Here is an 18,181-nt window from a genome sequence, read left to right on the forward strand (position 1 = left end):
AAGGTTTGACTCCAGAACCACACTGTTCTCCAGCCTGAGGGGTTTGATTCAATCCATCCAATCCTATTGATCTGTCTGAGGAAAGCTGTTAATCAGATCGAACAGAATCGACCTTTCAAAATAAAATAATTCGATAATTGACTCTGGAAAATAGCATCTGGACTAAACCAGCTCAAACATGTCTGCTCATTTAAAAGTGTTCATTTAGTTCTTTCACAGAACTCGTGTCCTCTGCCAGCCAAAGTTGGTGGTTGACATCTCAAATGTCAAAATGCTCTACGAGCAAGACCCCGGACCTGGACTCAGCTCCAGTTGTCCAGGATGGCACAGTTGTGTAAAAGTTCTCATAGAATACAGGAATAAAAAAGAAAACATGTCATTTGATGTGTTTTCCAGCCACACAAAAAAATAGACAGAACAATGGATCATGGATGTTAAAGTCATAATGAAACAACAACAAATAAACAGTTATAAGTCAGTTTAAACTGAGGAGTTTAGATATGAAGAGAAGGTCAGTGACCCAGAAATCTGTAGGGAGAGACTTCCACACTTAGAGATAAGTGAGAATAGAAAAGAGGCTTATTCTGCAAAAACAAAACACACACACACATATATGTATATATATGTCAATCTATACATGAGTCATTTATATTCTACAAGATCTCTATTTATCCAGTCAAATCCATTCTTTAAATGCACATAAGAAATGAATGTATTTTCACTTTCCAGCTCTCTCCGCTGAGGACAAAACATAAATCTGGTCAATACACGGCCTGTTTCTCCTGGATCCATTCTGCTCCTCTACAAGGACTTGGTTTGTTTCTATATTCAGAGAAGTGATTATTCAGAATGCTATGAACACCGTCTACACGCTACTCCATAATTCAGAGGGACTCTTCGGTCTGCTTGAGGTTATTTTGGAATCGGCTCAATACTCAATTTACACCAACTAGATGGCATGAAGCCATTTTATAACACAATCTAAAGAGACAATGTATTTAACAATTTAGGACACTTCAGAACCACACCAGCAGCTTCATAAAGTCTAGTTTACTCCATGGCTTTTGTAATGTCCTGATTTGTTTTATCAAGGCAGTTCAGTTTTATACCACTGTGCTGATTTGTACATATTCAGAAGAAACTGGTCGTCAAACAGGTGGGAACAACTATCACAGGTAAACAAGTTCTTAAAATCTGACTCCCACTTGTTTCCCACCTGTTCTGTTGGAAAGACAGATTCTCTGAGTCTGCTAGAATCTGATGTGGAATTGGCCTTCTACTTTTATTTGTTTGTCTTGTTGTTGTAAGATAAGAGATAAGAAAAGACAATCTTTTATTTGTTTGGGGGAAGTTCCACTGTTGCAGCATCACAGTACGTATTAAATGTGTCACGTATTTACAAAAGCTTACAGTAGGAGAAAAATGAAAGGGAATTGCACCATGACTGTGCTTATGGGACACTGCCACCTGCTGGACGCTTCCCGCCGATGCAGAAACACGGCGTCTGTCCACGTGACACTGAAGGAGACTGGATTTTTACCTGCGTTTCCTGTTGACCTTTGCTGCTGTTGGTCTCTGTGCGCATGCCTGAACGTGAGGAGCTGTCATGAAGGATCATTTCAACATGCTGCCGATGCCCGTGAAGCACAACGTCCATGGCTGTCTGCACAAAAACATCCTGCAGGAATCAGGCTGACGTCACAGTGGAATAGGATTCGGCATCTTCATCTTTTCATCATCATCATCTGAATGACAGGAAGTCTGTGCTGCTTGACTTCATCTGTGAAATACTGTAATACAGGCTGCATGCTGATAAAACGACACATGTGAGCGCGTCGCTTAAATAGTTTTAAATAGTCTTAAATAATTTAAACTTGATATTAGAAATTTATACCAGCGATATGAATGTTAGAATTCATCTTTTAACTGCATTTGACAAATCTCTTTGGCCTGCAGCTTATAATAAATTGAGTTGAGTTATTTTATCTGTAATGCAGCAAATCAAATATAATATATTAATACATGATCGTCCTTATAGCTTCATTTCAGTGTCTCCCCTGCAGCTCTAAGAACAAAAATGTTCTTTTTTAAATTAAATTAAATTAAATTAAATTAAATTAAATTAAATTAAATTAAATTAAATTAAATTTAATTTAATTTAATTTAATTTAATTTAATTTAATTTAATTTAATGGGAAATTGGTTTTCTAATAATATTTATAATAAATCAATAATAAATAATAATTGAACAGGTGAAATACTTGTTTTCTTTATTTATTTAATTATAAGAAAGAAAAAAAAATAATGAAAAATACATTTTAAGAAGAAGAAACATTTCTATTTTCAGAAATAAAATAAAACAAGTTTTATACATGTTTAAAAGAACATACATTTTATTAAATTATTTTGGTATATTCTTTTCGTTTATTGATTTAATGTCTACCCCCCGAACATATTATTGTTAACAATGAGTTATATGGGTATACAGTTTATCTATTATTATATATTATAGTATATATATTTTATATATATGTTTATATAATATATATTTAAATAGGTATTTTGTCATTGGTTCTTTTTTTTAATTGTAGTTCCACTTTCCACCGCCAGATGGTGCATGGAAGCATCGTTTTGCTGCTGACAAACATGAGCCACAGTTGCACCATTAATGCCTGGTTTTACTGTGAGGAGGGAAATGCATGTGCGCGTGCTGACAGTCCTCATGAAGGACGGCGTGAGCATGCTGCACGCGGGATGGGAGGCTGCGGGACTCCACAGCTGCTGGATGCGCTGCCGCGCAAACACACAAGCAGACGAAACACACAAACACAACCAGAAGCTGCTTTTCCAGAAGCAGATTAAAAAATATATTTTTCAAGCGCATCAAAGCCACACATCAAAGGGAATTTCTGCAGCAAATGAACCCCCCCCCCCCCAAAAAAAAATTAAAAGCAAAAAATATATTTTTAAATAAAATTTAAGTTTAGTTTTTATTTTCCCAACTTCCACATAAGCAGGAAAAAGAAACCAATTTGATATTATAAAGTAAAATCGAAATTTACAATCGATTTTTCTTAACTTGTAAACAAATGTTAAATTGGTGCAGGAGAGTTTTAGATTTTCTGGTCTCTGACAAACATTTTTATGTGTAGTTTTCTATTTTTTACTTTTTACTTATAAAGAAAAAATTTCCATGGGATAGAAAATAGAAAAATTTAAACCTTTCAACAAAATGTAATTTTTTTGCATGAATAAAGTTATATTCACACGCACTCGCACGCACATCAACACGTCACCGTAGCTGCTATGAATGTTACAATGTTTCTATTAAATTGGTGCTCAGACTAAAGTTAAATTGATTTAAATTTAGTTCAAATATCATTAGGGATTAATTTAACTTTCCCCTTAATTCAGATCCATTTTCAAAAAAGATTGATGTCTTTAAAACAATTTATTTTAATTTTTTTTATTAATTTAGTTTGAAATAAATAGTTTTATTTTAATTCAATATAACTCATTTTTAAATTGATAAATTTAATGAAAGGTTATTCTGTTTAATTCAATAAATAAACATTTTGTTTGTTGTACGTTTTCATTATGATTTTAATTCTATTTCAACCGAATTAACAGAAAAAGAAGCAGTTTTTTTACATTTTCTTTTAAATCAAATCAAATATTTTTTACTAGAATAAATTAATGCAAACATTTTGCTGTTGAATAAATGAAATTGTGATCATTTCTTTGTGGTGTTTTCTGGTGATGGCAGCTCTGTTCATTGTCTCCACCTGCCGTCTGCATCGCCGTGGTAACCATGGACTTGGATGCAGCTGCAGAGGGCAAGAGAAAAAGAAATCCAATTCCAAAAACAAGAAAAAAACTAAATCTAAAACACGAAACCGAGGAAAAAATATGACAAAAAGGCCACGGAGGGACGAAGGCTGACAGGAAAAAGATCCACCAGGAGGAGGAGAAGGCCGCTGATGGAAGAGCGGGAAAGCAGCGCCGCCGCCGTTTGGCTCTTCTTTGGAAGATGACGCCATGAAAACAGATGTGAGGCAGAAAAGCGACACAGAAAGCCTCAAACTGGAAGTTATTGTTGGTAATTGCAGCTCTGTGATCACCCACATCATTCAGCGTCTCAGGAATCCCCATCTGCTCGCTGTTATTTACATTTGTGCTCAAGAGGAGGCCAACGTCACGGATTGTGAATCCCTTCAGGAAGGTCAGGAAAGAAAATGTCACGTGACAGGTTTTCACATTTGTGAGGAAAATCATCGAAAAGATTATTAAATAAAAATAAAACGTTTTCCTCTGGGAAGGAAAGCAGTTTAGGGTGCCGTCACCCAAGAACCGCATCTGAGATCTTTTCTTTCTTGACAGAATCTCCACTGATCCTCGATCGGCACAACCGTCCTCTTTGTTAAACAAACAAGTAAACAACCAAACAAACAACAAAATTAAAGCATTTCAGGCGTCTAGTCACAAAGTTTTAACATTCACGTTTTCAGAAAGGAAAATAATTATATTACATTCCATTTATAAGGCACCTCAAGGTCAGCGTGCAGTAAAACAAAAATAAAAGGTGACAAAGAAAAAACACACAAACAGAACACAATAAAAACAAACCAGACAAACAGCGTGAGACTCATGAAGCCCACAAATGTCATTGGAGGAGAAAAAAAACACAACCAGGAATTCTTTGAGACATTTCTTTCTGATTCTCACTCACATCTTCGGCTCGCATAGAGATGTTTTACGAGCTCCAGGTCTCTTTAACTGTCTGTGTTGCCATAGCAACAGCTCAGCGCTGTGCAAAGATGCACCTGTCTGTTTATCTGCAGAAACCCAACCGGCTTCCCTCCACCTTAGGTCATTAGCATTGATGCTTTCCCTGCTTTCACCTCCACCTCCTCTTCCTCCTCTCCTCCTCCTCCTCCACCTCCTCCTTCTCCTCTGCTCCTCCTCCACCTCTTCCTCCTCCTCCTCCACCTCCTGCTTTCCGTCTGCTTCAGCACCGTTCAGATTCGATCCCCCAGAAGTCTGTGCTCTGCTTGAACTGCAGAAGGTGCTCGTCTGACGCACACACCCAGCTCCGAGCGTGGCAGCCCGCTGCGCCGCGTGCCCCAGGGGCTTCCAGTGTGATGGAGAGCGGGAAGAGGGTCGTTGCCCCGCCGGTGAACCCTCTCTCTTTCTGCTCGCCTCCTCCATCTCTCTGTCGCCTGATGGAAACGGTGCAGCGGCGGCAGACCTGGAACCACCCATCTCATTCCCATAGCATCCATACTTTAGCAGCTCCAGGAATAAATAACAACAAGCCAGGCCGGCGGTGGCTGGAGTTTTGGTTTTCTAAAGAAAAATGTTCCCAGGAACACACTTCTGAAACGCCAAACAGAGAGCAGCTGAGCCCACGAAGGCCATGCTGACCCGAAAACCCTTCTTTTCACCTCCACAATGTGCAGCATCACAGAAATGACGACCTATGACCTATAAAGAGCTGATTTTCCTGAAGATGACCACACTTGTCTTTGATGATTTTCACGGCACAAAGCCAACAGATTCATGTGTTTTGATGCCCGAGCTTAAAGAAGTCCACAAAACATGCAAACAGGAAGACTTTTATTTTGGAAACTTCCCATCTTCTGTCAGCTACTTCCTGAAATGTAACAAATATCATAGAAATAAGACATGAGCACGGAGGACAAAACATCTGTGAGTAACCAGGTAAAAGCTCAAAAAAGTTTTTTTCAGTGAGGATGAACGGCGGCTCGCTCTGACCTGGATCTGAACCCTGACTGAACCGCGGTCGACCCTTGAAACAGGAAACAATGGAAGTCAGCTGGAAGATGTTTGAGAGCTCCTTCGATTCAAAGCTCCAACCTCTGAATGAGCGTCTGAACGCTGGATGGAGCCATCGGTCATGTTGGGGATGAGCTTTAAAGGATCTGAACAATGATGGCAGCAAACGCAGAAGCAGAGCAGCGGCCATCAAAGTCAAAGTGATGAAGAGTTTCTCCCCACACAAGACATCCTCATGCAAACCTGAGAGGCAGCAGAAGTCTGTGGAGCCACGTCCTCTGAGTTCATAGAAACAAAAATCACATCAGGCTGGAAAACATCTGGAAAAAGCTGAGACTAAAAAAACACAGAAAGATCTGGTGCTGTAGCTTTTTATAAAACAAAAAAACGACAAAACGTAAAGAAAGAACTTCCGTTTCATGAAATGCTTTTATGTAGAAAATGTCATTATTCAGTCTAACAATTTTCAGAATAAAAGCGGAGAAGGTACCTGGAGAAATGGGCCTGCAGGGACAAACGGGACGACTAAACTCTGTTTGAACCTGTTCTCCAGGACGTCCTTTTTTCTGTTTGACAGCAAAGTTAATAGTCACGTTCCGGCTTTTGCCGAGTTTTACCTGAGAGATAAAATACAGAAAAATGTCAAGAAACAAACAGTAAATTAGGTTAAGGACAATAAAATATTTACAGTCTGGGACACATTCAGCCGTTTGGTTAAATTTCAGGCTGTAATCTCAGAAAAATGTGCTTAAAGGATCCCAAACCTTCACCTGTGTGGAAAAACATCCAGGTGGAATGAGGTGTCTGGTGCGGCACAACTGAGAATGTGTGTTTAAAACTTCACAAATGCTGACAAAAGTGCTCATTGTGGTCTTCTGTAAAAACTACAGGGCGGTGACCTTTAACCTCTCGCTGCAGTGACCTGTGTTTGACCCCAGGCCGACCCAGCCCTGGCCTTCCTGATCTGGTAGAGTCTGTAGTGTTTCAGAATCAGCGATTTTTTCCCCAGTGAAAATCTTTACCAAACCCCGTCAAAATAAAGGTTGGCCGCGCCCCGCCCCCCGTGGATCGACTGCTACTGCCCCCGTCCCCATCGTGATGGAGGAGCAGAAGAGGCGAAATCTCACCAAATTCTTCACCACACTTTTGATCGTCCACTTCTGCTCCTGCTGACAGATCCTGATCCACCTGACCTCGTCTGACCTCCTGACCTTTGAGATCAGAAGTGAAAGCGGAGGGAGCGTCTTTTTGATGTGTTCAGATGTTGGGGCTGCAGCTGACCCCTCCCTGAACCGCGTCTGTCCGTGAGAGCCGACCCCAGGCTGAACTCAGCGGGAGGTCAGAGGTCAGGGATGAAGGTTGGGTCTGGGTCAGTGGGGGCTTCAGGCCCTGTGGGTACAGAAAAACCTGCTGACGTTGTGTTGTGTATATCACAGTGATACCTAGAGTCACGTTTGTGCTTCACAAGTCTGTAAATTTAAAGACGAGTTTTCTGTAGGAGTTTACTGTTCTATTGGACCATGTTCCGGGTTCTGGTTCTGATTCTGCTGTTGTGTTTATAGAAGAGACCCAGCAGAGGAAATGTTGCTGAGGATCCTGTGAACAGCATAAATGAAGATTCTCTGATTTTTAGACAAACTAAACGCAGCTCTGGCCACTCATGAACTTTCATGTTTGAACAGTCTCTACACTTCTGACCTCTGAGTGACTTCATGTCTCAGTTGCTGTGGCGATGCTTCGACCCCAAGCTGACCCCCGGACAGGTCAGCGAGGCCGTTCGCCGTCAGGGCTCTGTGTGTGTCAGATCAACGCCGAGGGGTTTTGTGTTTGTGTTGAAGCACTTTTGTTTCTGCCTGAAACAGACGGAAGCTTTCCAGCTGTTTGACCGAAGTCAAAGCGTCCTGTAAACCTGAGATGTTGGCGTCGTTCCTGAGCCCCACTTCCTTAAGTAAATGACCAGCCTTTTTCTTCAGGTGTTATTAGGCAAAGTGTGATCGCCTAAAGACTTTCTTCAGCAGCAGCCTAAGACACATCCGTCACGAGACAAAGAGAAAGACTCTACAAGCCAGACAGCGAGTCAGCAGGTCAGAGAAGAGCCTTGTTGTGTTTAAGTGTGCGTGTTGTGACTGAGCTTGCCGGGTGGTCTGCGACCTTCGCCCTCTGGACTTCCCTCTCTGACCCGGTGGACATTCAGAGACCACAGAGCAGCTCAATGAACCTCTGTGGAAAATGGAAATGAATGAAACTGAAAATCCCCTTCAGTCCTGCTGTCAGCGACAGAAAACGACAGGGCAGACGATAACGGGGAGTGCGGTTCTGTCCAGCAGATGGCATCAGGGAGCTGCAGACTTGACTGATGTTCAGGGATGCATTTATTTGACATGGGGGGGGGGGGGGGGGCATTATCTCATACCTGTGATATAAAGACAGGCTTATAGCCTTAAACAGAACTGAAATGGCCTTCAACATGGGAATGTGTGCACACGCAGGGGGTGGTGGTGGGGGGGCATCTTCCCTTTGCAAGCATGAACATGCTGGTCAACGCCAAACAGGCGGGGCCGGACCCACCAAAAGACGTGGGCTTGTTCTGCTTCCCAACACACTTCACTACCATTCATTTGTTGTGTGAATGGAAGTGGTCTCAATCCAGCCCAACTCCAAACATCGTCAAGCTTTTTGGAACTAACAGGCTGCCGTAGTCATGCAAAAACCAGCTACTCCTTCATCTTTGTGCAGACGCAGAAATCCGCTGCAGGAGAAAACAATGCAGATGTTTCTTGTGTTAAAGGAGGGGAGGGAGAGAACCTGAACGATGTCTGAAGGTAGAAGATGGATTTGGGATGAGTGGAAGTTCTGGTGAAGAAACAGACAAAGGTTTGGGCTGCTGTTTGTAAAGATGCAGTCAAATATTAACAGCGTTATTTTGGTTGATTTGGTCTCAGGAGAAAAAAATGGTTTCATTTTTCAAATGTATATTTTTACCTTTTGATTCAAATATATATAAATGTTACATTTACTAACTAAATATTTAGTTAAGAGCCTTAGTACAATTTTATGAATAAACCACAAATCTGAGCGTTTGAATGAGGAATAGGACGTTCTTGGTACAACAGAATCCGAACGCCGCCGCGGGATGTTTGCTCTTAGGTGGAACATTAACGAGGGAGTATTGTGGTGGTGGGTAAATTAGTCCGCCCTTCTAAGATCTTGAGGCTAATTTCTTTCATTGCTGTAACCCGAAAAGCCTGAAGTTTCAACAGTTTTTCTAAAAAGTCCCAACATTTTTCAGAAAATACAAGTTTTAAAGCAGCCGTTTTTCTTCCCTGAATGATCAAAGTGCAGTTTCTTTGTAACTCCATGAGAAATGCACTGCATTGATAAAATTAACAATTTAACAGGAGCCATTTGTCAAAAAACGATTCCAAAACTTTAACCATTATATCACAGCGGCATGATTGGAACTTTTTAAACCAAAAAGAACCAATATTGAAAATTCAATTTTTGACAAAAGAAAAAAAAAGTTGGAACTCTAATGTTTCATGAGATGTTTCTAATGTTCAAATCAAAGACGGAACTTAAAGAAAAATGAAGGTAGAGCGTCCTGCAGCTTTGATTCACCAACAAAACAAAAGTCGATTCCCTCAGAGTCTCAAATGAAGGGCCTTTCATCCATGTTCTCATCTTTGCAGTGGTTTGCTTGAAAAGATGAAATAATAGAAGCACTTAAGGGAGTAAAGGGACACCAGCTGGGCATAGGATGAGACTTAAAGCAGGAGAGGAGAAAGACTTATAGTGATCCAGATGTGATGAAGACCTGGGTTCTTCTCCCAAACTGCAGCTGGGCTTATGGCTCCATCCTCACAGTTCAGTTTACATCATCTACGTTATTTGGCAACCCCATAATAACTCGTGTATGGCCGGAAAAAAATGAACGAAAAATAAAAGTATTGCTGGTTGTAAAAGGAAAAGAAATTATGATAAAAAATAAGCTTGGAGAAGGTGAATTATAAAGCAGATCTCCCGTCTCAGTGGGATTTGAACCAGCCACTGTGGCACACGGTCAGGTCTGTACTGTGTTCTGCTGGGTGTTGTTATTAAACTTATGATGAAACGACCAACATTCTAACAAAAATACCAGAACTTCTCAAAACCATGGATTAAATTCAGTTCATTTTGGTAATTTTTCATCAGGAATCTTTGATAAAACAGTGTTTTGTTGGCATCAGGATTTAATCAAAACAGTGCATAGAAAGACAGCAGTCTGGGTGGTTGCTATGGAAACAAGATGATGGGCAGGCTTTGCATTCTGTCGCTTCTTCCACAGAGCAGATAAATGTGAACACGTGTGTTCACACACGTCTGAACGCCATCGGCGTTCAACACACTTCCTGAGAACAAAGCAGGAGCAGCGATAAGAAGACGGGAAACCACGGAGGAGACGGCAGGAGTGAAGAGACAGAGGAACATGAAGAGCAAGCTGAGCAGATGGATGGTTCTGCTGGACAGTATTTCATGTCCGACTGTGCCGCTCGCCGCTGGGCTGGGAGCGCCGCAGGGCCTGTGCACGCCGCCTTCAGTGTCTCCACTGGAAAATTGTCAGAGGTGTGTTTGTGTACGAGCGTCTTTCATGTAGTGCTGAAATGAAGAACGGCTCTCTGGCGGCTTTTGTCAGCACAGTCGTTATTTTCTTCAAGGCCATGTGACCTGAACCACAGAGACCTTTGCAGCCGCAGTCAAACAAAAGCTTCATGTTTTCACCTGACTCTTCACATTTCTCTCTGAAATGTTCTAAAATCATCTGTTTCAGGTATAAAAGTCTGGTGTGCCACAAGGCTCAGTTTTGGGACCTTTATTGTTCATTTTATATCTGCTGCCTTTACAGCATATTTTAAGTTCTTTTATTGATATTTCTCATCATTTATGTGCTGATGATATTTAGCTCTATGTGTCTTTTGAATCCCAGGATGTTTTTAAAATACAGATTTTACGCAAGTGCCTGGATTCAGTCAAGAGTTGGATGAATGATCATTTTCTCAGAGTAAATGAAGCCAAAACTGAGGTCCTAGTCTGTGCTCCTGACAGTTGCCTCCCCCAGATCAGTGACGTGCAGTCAGGAGAGGCAGGTGAGGCTGTGCCTCACCTGTCATTATGGGAAGAAAAGAGAAAAAATATATTCAATTATTATATTTAATCAGTAATTTGTGCTTTGCAGTAATTTTCCATTTAAATGTACCATTTTTTGGTGTTTTTTCTTTTCAAAATTGCTGAATTTCCACATTTGCCGTTCAGATACTAAGTGACGTGCGATGAGGCACCAGCCTGCTGAGCCTCACCTTGGATTGCGCAATACCTATGCAGTCAGACGGTACTGCTGTCTCTCTGTATGTCGGTTCAATCACTTGTACTATATGAGCTGAGTTTACATAATTTAGCAGATGTATATGATGTACAGTGTTTGTTTTTATAAATAACTGCATGTGAGGGACGTGTTTCTGGTGCTGAGCGCTAAACGCCGGCGAAAAAGCCGCTGGGTGAGGCCAGCAGTTCTCGTGCCTCATGTTAGGGGGCGCCGGTGAGCCCTGAGATCATGACGCTAAAAAGTACTAGAAGAAGTGATAGGAAGCGGCAAGTCATTTTCTTCAGAAGGAGCGGCGTATGGACTTTATTTACAAGTAAAGGTAAGACGATATTAACGTTTGTGCTTTTTTCTATGCTGCAGTTTGTATATGAAAAAAAACATGTTGAAATGATATTTTAAACAAAACACGTTAACTGTTGTCAATTAAATGGTGAAATAGTTACTCAGTATGGCTCATATGTTTGTAAATCTGACTGATGACGTCAGTGCCTCACCAGCCATTAACCTCACCGCACGTCACTGCCCCAGATAGTCCAGAGGTTCGGTCCACTTACTTCCTCTATCAAGCCGTCTGTCAGGAACCTTGGGGTGACTCTCGACCCGGTTTTATCCCTTGAATCTCATGTTGGGTCACTTGTTCGTTCTTATTTTTATCATCTTAAAAACATTGCAGAACTGAGTCCAATTGTGTCGCGTTCTGAGATGGAGATGCTAATTCACGCTTTTATATCTTCTCATCTTGATTATCGTAACTCCATCTTCACATGTTTAAGAAAAACATCTCTAGAACGGCTCTAGGTTGTCCAGAACGCTGCTGCAAGGCTTTTAACAAATTCATCCAAGTTTTCGCACATCTCCCCATTATTAATCCAGCTGCACTGGCTCCACATCCGGTACAAAGTGGATTTTAAAATCCTGGTTTTAATACACACAGTTCTTAATAAGGCCATGGTTCTCGACCGGAGAAAGGTAGTTTGCCATCTCTCGGTGGGTGGAGTGTCCCTGCCCCAGGTGGAGGAGTTTAAATATCTGGGGGTCTTGTTCACGAGTGAGGGAAGACCGGAGCGTGTGACTGACAGGCGGACCGGAGTGGCGTCCGTAGTTATGCGGTCGCCGTTGTGGTGAAGAGAGAGCTGAGCCAAAAAGCAAAGCTCTCAATTTACCGGTCGATCTTCGTTCCAGTACTCACCTATGGTCATGAGCTATGGGTCATGAATGAAAGAACGAGGTCCTGAATACAAGCGGCTGAAATGAGCTTCCTCCTTGGGGGGTTGGGCGCTCCCTTAGAGATACGGTGAGAAGCTCGGTCACCCGCGGAGAGCTCGGAGTAGAACTGCTTCTCTTCCACATCCAGAGGAGCCAGCTGAGGTGGCTCGGGCATCTAGTCCGGATGCCTCCTGGACGCCTCCCTGGAGAGGTATTCTGGGCATGTCCCACCGGGCGAAGGCCCCGGGGAAGACCCAGGACATGCTGGAGAGACTACATCTCTCGGCTGGCCTGGGAACGCGTTGGGGTCCCCCCAGAGGAGCTGGAGGAAGTGGCTGGGGCGAAGGAAGTCTGGGCATCTCTGCTCAGTCTGCTGCCCCCACGACCCGGTTCCGGATAAGCGGAGGAAGATGGAGATGGAGTTCTTAATAACGAAGCACCAGACTATAGAAAAGACCTTGTGCAGCCGGACACTCCCAGCAGGTCCCTGAGGTCATGTGACCAGGGTCTGCTGGTTGTTCAGAGAACCCGGTTAAAGACTAAAGGTGACTTAGCCTTTTCAGCGTAGCTCCATCCCTCTGGAACTCCCTTCCTCTCAGCCTCAGATCTGCAGACTCAGAGTATTCTTTTAACCCTTGTGCTATCCCCCACCCTTAGATTGATGTGTTCTCCCTCCCATGACAAAGGTGGATGAAGGTGGAAAGATTTCATGTAATCCATGGGTTTCAAAGGATCCTTCTTTCTCCACATCACTGCGCTGTCTGCTGGGTAAAGCCACGGTCACAACTGCCCTGACTGGTGGACTGTCTGCAGGTTAAAAATGGGCAAATCTGCATGAGACGAAATATCAAGGTGGTAGAGCATCTTCATGCGTGCGAGTAACTTGCATAAACCTCACAAATATACTTACTACTCGCAATGGTACGTTCCATTTTCATGATGTCTCTTAAAGTGGCTGGAGATTTTCTCTACGACCCTCAATGGGCACGGGAAACCCCAAAAATCCACAGCACCTGCACGGGTGAATGTGACTAAATTCAACCGTGTACATGGTTCTGGTCTTCTTGAAAAGGCATCCATAAACTCCAGGTGACCAGGATCCTGACAGAAGGAGGGATCCTGGTCACCTGGAGTCTATGGACACCTACCGGGTGATGATCTGCTCGCTTTCAGCTCATCAGCCTGCAGCCTTTATCTGGACTACCTCACCCTTCAGCCGGCGTCAGTCCGTCTGCTTCCTGCGGTAGAGTAAACGGACCAATGCTAAGCTCTCAATCCAAGCTTTATGCCAAGGTACCACGCTTTCATCTGCACTCTGACCCACTCTGTACTTCTCCAGGAATTACTACCAACTTCGCCTCCACCACGGTCGACCGCTTGTCGTTCCACGGGACACCAATCTAGGCTCCAAATCTTCTGTCATCGCAGCTTCCACCAGACCAACAGCTAACCCTTTTCACCACCCACCCAACCGCGGCAACAACCACCGACCAACCCTCCGCCACTACTGGGACTGAAGAAAAGCGTTTTTTTGTATCTGACATCAGTCTCTGTCCTGCTTCTGGGTCCAGCCCCTTTCCAACTCAACACCTTCTTAGACCTTCATTTTCAGTCTTCATGTACTCAGATTCCTCTCTTGGGTTCCCTCACTCTGCACTGTCCTCACATCAGCACTACGGGGGGGGGGTCAGAGCCTCAAGTCGTCCCCAAATCCAAACCCAAACTCACCTGTTCAGATGTGACTTTTTTGATGAAGTCAACTCCTGCCACGTGTCTGCTGTTCATCGTCCTGTTTATTTTAAACAGGAGGATTTTCAACACTAATTTTTCCCTCTTTTCTACAAGATAAAATGAAATGAAAATGAAATTTTATCCGATTTTGTGCTGAGCTTTTTTGAAGCAGTGAAAGAGTTTGAGCACACGGTCATCGTGAAAACAGTTTTTCCTCGTCTTCAGGGCTTTAAAGATAATTTTTCCTGAGATCAATTAAGTTACCCGAGTCTTAGTCAGGGGACACAGGAAGTGATTGAGGAGAGAAACTGCAAGCAGAAAGACGTTTCTTTGTCACGTGACGGTGATGCTTCTTTCTGCCAGAGGCAGGCAGAGTTAGATTTTCCCACAAAACATGTGGCTCATGACTGATATTAATAAAGTTTGGTTTTCCTGAGTTTTTCAGAGTCGTCTCTCAGATTTCCACACCGTCCACATCCCTGCAGGTTTGACGTTTGTTGCATGGAGGTGTTCAACTGTCAAAGCTGATCTATCCTGATGTTTACCTTGTACTACAATCATCTACTACCTCCACATCCATCATCAAATTTGCTGATGATACTGTGGTTCTGGGCCTCATTCACAACAACAACGAGACCGCATACTTGGACGAGGTAGAGAAATTGACATCATGGTGCCAGGACAACGGTCTCTCTCTGAATGTGAGCAAAACTAAAGAACTGATTGTGGACTTCAGGAAGAGAAAACAGCAGCCCTACACTCCTCTTATGATCAGCGGGACCCCTGTGGAGAGGGGGAGCAGCTTCAAGTACCTTGGCGTAAACATCTCGGAGGACCTGACTTGGACTACTCACATTGAAACACAGGTTGATAAAGCAAGGCAAAGACTGTACCATCTGACAGCTGAGGAACTTCAGGGTCTCACCAGCAATCCTGAAAACCTTCTACTCCGGTGCCATAGAAAGTGTATTGACTCAGTGTATCACAGTGTGGTATGGGAACAGCTCAAGTCATGCCTCCAAAGCCCTGCAGAGAGTTGTGCGCTTAGCCAGGGTCTGCTCTCCCCTCTCTGCAGGACATCTACCTCAAACGCTGCAGAAGTAGAAAAACATCAAAGACTCCACCCACCCCAGTAATCATACTTTTACTTTGCTGCCATCTGGTAAGCGCTACCGTGGCCTGATGGCAAAGACCGAGAGACTCAGGAGGAGCTTCTACCCCCAGGCCATCAGGCTCTTAAACTCTAAACGTGTATCTTAATAATCTAAGTCTACAGTTTACTTTTGTGCACTTTATTTTGCGTTCTATATCTAATTTTACAATACACATTTTTCTTATTTTTATCTTTACATAGCTTTCCTTGTATATATTATGTATATTTTCATCTGTGCTGTTTTCCTTAATTATGTGCACTGTCCACGGAGAGGACCTGGTGTACATTTCACTACTGGTTGTATTTGCTAAATATAACTTTGTATGTGACAAATAAAAATTCTTGATTCTTGATTCTTGATACTATTATGGCACTGAATCAATGTGTGTCCCTAGAATAATAAGTCATGGTTAGACCTGGAAATCTAGTTGAGTGAAAGGCAACGGGAATGGCGCAGAACAGCAGGAGAACGTTTTTTTTTAACCAAAAGTTACTTCAGTAAATACAGCTGAGTAAATGTAACTAGTTACCTGTCAGATGTGTTTTGAGCTGGTATGAAGATAAACAAATGTTTGAGCTTTGAACGTCAGCTCAGTTTTCCTGACAGGCTGTTCCTGCAGAGGAGTAATGGGGTTGTTCAGGTTGCAGGTTTGCCCCCCCCCCTGCAGAGATCCAGAGCAGCCCCCCCCCACCCCGAACACGCCCACGCTGGAGTTTGTAAAAATTGCTAAAATATTTGTACAACTTGAAATCTTTTGAAGGAAAAACTTTAGTTATGGCCAAATAATTGTCTGTGTAAATGATGTCACAAGTGGAGGAGGAGTTTGATCCCAGCAGCAGAATGAAATGAATCTTTGGAGTTGATCAAACATCCCAGGGTCAAGATCTGATGGCGCTGTCAGTCAGAAGCTGAGCTCCTCCTCCTCCTCGCCGGAGGATTGGTGGGGGGGGGGTCTTCAGGCAGAAACATTTTTCTGCCCGCCTGAGACTGAGAGGAAAGGGTCCTCCCGAAGGAGTCCCAGGATCCCTGTGGAGGAGGACAGGATGGATGGATGGCTGTATCTCACGCAAAGGGGGAGAGGGAGGAAAAAAGGAAGGAGAGGAAAGACCCCCCCCCCCCCCCCCCCCGTTGACTTGAACTGAGTGTAAAGCTGTGTGAACAGATTACAGCATCTTCTGTTTTTATGGGAACCGGATTCTGTTACACATTAAACACACAGTCGTGCAAAAAGCGCAAACCAATTGCACACACGTGCACACACGTGCACACACGTACACACACGTGCACACTGATGTTCGCTTTAGGGCGGGGCTGATATGGAAGAAGAAGAGACGTTTTCTGCTTAGAGAAGCTGTTGGAGCTGCATAAACTCCACCACTGCTGGTTACAACGTCTGTCCTGTTTTCTACTTACTGTCAGCAAAAACCAAACAGGGAAAAGCTCTGAAGCAGCTCTGCTGGCTGCAAAAACAACGATTCATAGAAACAGTCTGTGTGCGGTTCAGACAGAAGAAAGGCCTCCGTCTTGTTTTATTACAGGGAAGCGTCTGGAGAAGCACAGGGAAAAGTGCCGGGCGGCGCTGGTCGGTCTGTGTGGTGAAGCTGTAGCCCCCCCCCCAAAATGAAGCAGGAGGATTTGAGCTGAAGCTTTGAACTTCTCTATTTTTCAAATCAAATCAAACTTTATTTATAACAAAAGTGCAACTGGAAGCACCAGAAACACACACAACATTACACTGTAAACCCGAATAGGTTCAGTGAACTCAAAATCTATGCGGGAACTGATTACATCTTTTTTTTTTTAAGTTATCTTCCTTAAAAAAATGATAAGTTAATCAGAACTTTAAATGTTTGAAAAAACTTCTAAGTAACTTCACTTATAAGTTTTGACACCAGTTTCATTTACTCAAAATGGTTTATTCCACTGAAGATAAAAAACACAAGTCAAAGTTGAATCGGCTTGAAGGTTTTAATCTATCAAATCAGAATCAGAATCAGAATCAGAACCAGAACCAGAATCTGTTCCTCACGTCATTAGAGACCTCACCACATTCATTCTGTTTACAAAGCAGCTAAAAAACTGGTTCATATCCCAACAAACATGCCTACATTGAACCAGTTTACTGCCTGCCCCTCCTTGTCTGATCTGTACCTTTGTGTCTTTTATATTTGTTTTTATGTTTCTTACTGTGTTTTAAATGATTGTTTATTGTACATGTATATTTTCCATGAATGTATTTAATTGATGCTTTGAAGTTTTTAGGTTGACGATTTTAACACGTGTCCGGGGACGACAGATGAAAAATTCTGGCGCATTGCAGCCATGCCTTTAATGTGCACTGTCCCTATTAAATAACTAAATAAATAAAATAAATAAATCATAATCTTTTATTATCATTATGCAGTGAACAACGAAATTCTTTCCTGCAGCTCTTTTCAATAAAAATCCAAATAAACACCTATAGATAATAAGAAGGACAATGACTATTGCACATAAATTTAAAGTGCATCCGTAGCAAAGACAGCATTGATTGTCGATACTTCTAAAAGAAACTTGGTTCTTCTGTGAGGAAACAGTGTTTTGGGAGTCTCTTCATACCAGGAGCAGCTCAGCCGTAGGATCATCGCCACAGTGCCCCCCCCCCCCCCCCCCACACCAGAACAGCAACGGTGTCCACTTCACAGCCGTGAGGCTGCAAAGTTAAACTCCAGCCGCCCCAGCAAGGGCGACAACCGCGGCAACAACCACCGACCGAGGCGGCAAGTCCTGGAAGAAAAGATCCCCACAAGAAAACACTGGGGCTGAAATCATGAGAAGATTTCAAAGTTACAACAACATAAAATGTATTACAAAACAACAACAACATAGAATTGAGAATAGGATTTTGCATAAACTAAAATACATGGCGGCACGGTGGAGCAGTGGTCAGCGCCCC

This window comes from Oryzias latipes, chromosome 8 (assembly GCF_053564925.1).
Source record: "Oryzias latipes strain Hd-rR chromosome 8, Olatipes_Hd-rR_3.1".
Classification (NCBI taxonomy): Eukaryota; Metazoa; Chordata; class Actinopteri; order Beloniformes; family Adrianichthyidae; genus Oryzias; species Oryzias latipes.